Below are 278 nucleotides of genomic sequence, written 5' to 3'. Positions count from 1 at the left end.
AGGCCCCCCCCCCGTCCCCGCCGTCGGGACTACACTCCCCAGCGCCGCCATGACGGGCGCGGGGCCTGCTGGGAGCTGTAGTCCATCCCCCTCCCCTAAGAGGGGTATGTGTGCATTGCCTCCTGGGAGTTGTAGTACTCGCGGGGCTCCCCTTCCTCCGTGTGGCGCGCGGCATGCCGGGAGGTGTAGTTCCGCGCCTCCCTTCAGAGGTGGCGCGTTGCCTCGTGGGAGTTGTAGTCCCCTGACTTTTTTTTTCTTGATTTTTTTTTTTTTTTTAA

At 61.9% G+C, this 278-nt stretch overlaps 1 long non-coding RNA gene across 1 annotated transcript in view; it reads left to right on the top strand.

Moving 5' to 3' along the window:
• LOC112548770 overlaps positions 1–278 on the top strand; it is a 4,353-nt gene that overhangs the window by 568 nt on the left and 3,507 nt on the right. The window lies entirely within an intron of this gene.

This window comes from Alligator sinensis, unplaced genomic scaffold, assembly GCF_000455745.1.
Source record: "Alligator sinensis unplaced genomic scaffold, ASM45574v1 scaffold2206_1, whole genome shotgun sequence".
In the NCBI taxonomy this organism is placed as follows: Eukaryota; Metazoa; Chordata; order Crocodylia; family Alligatoridae; genus Alligator; species Alligator sinensis.
This window is presented reverse-complemented; position numbering and strand designations above follow the sequence as displayed.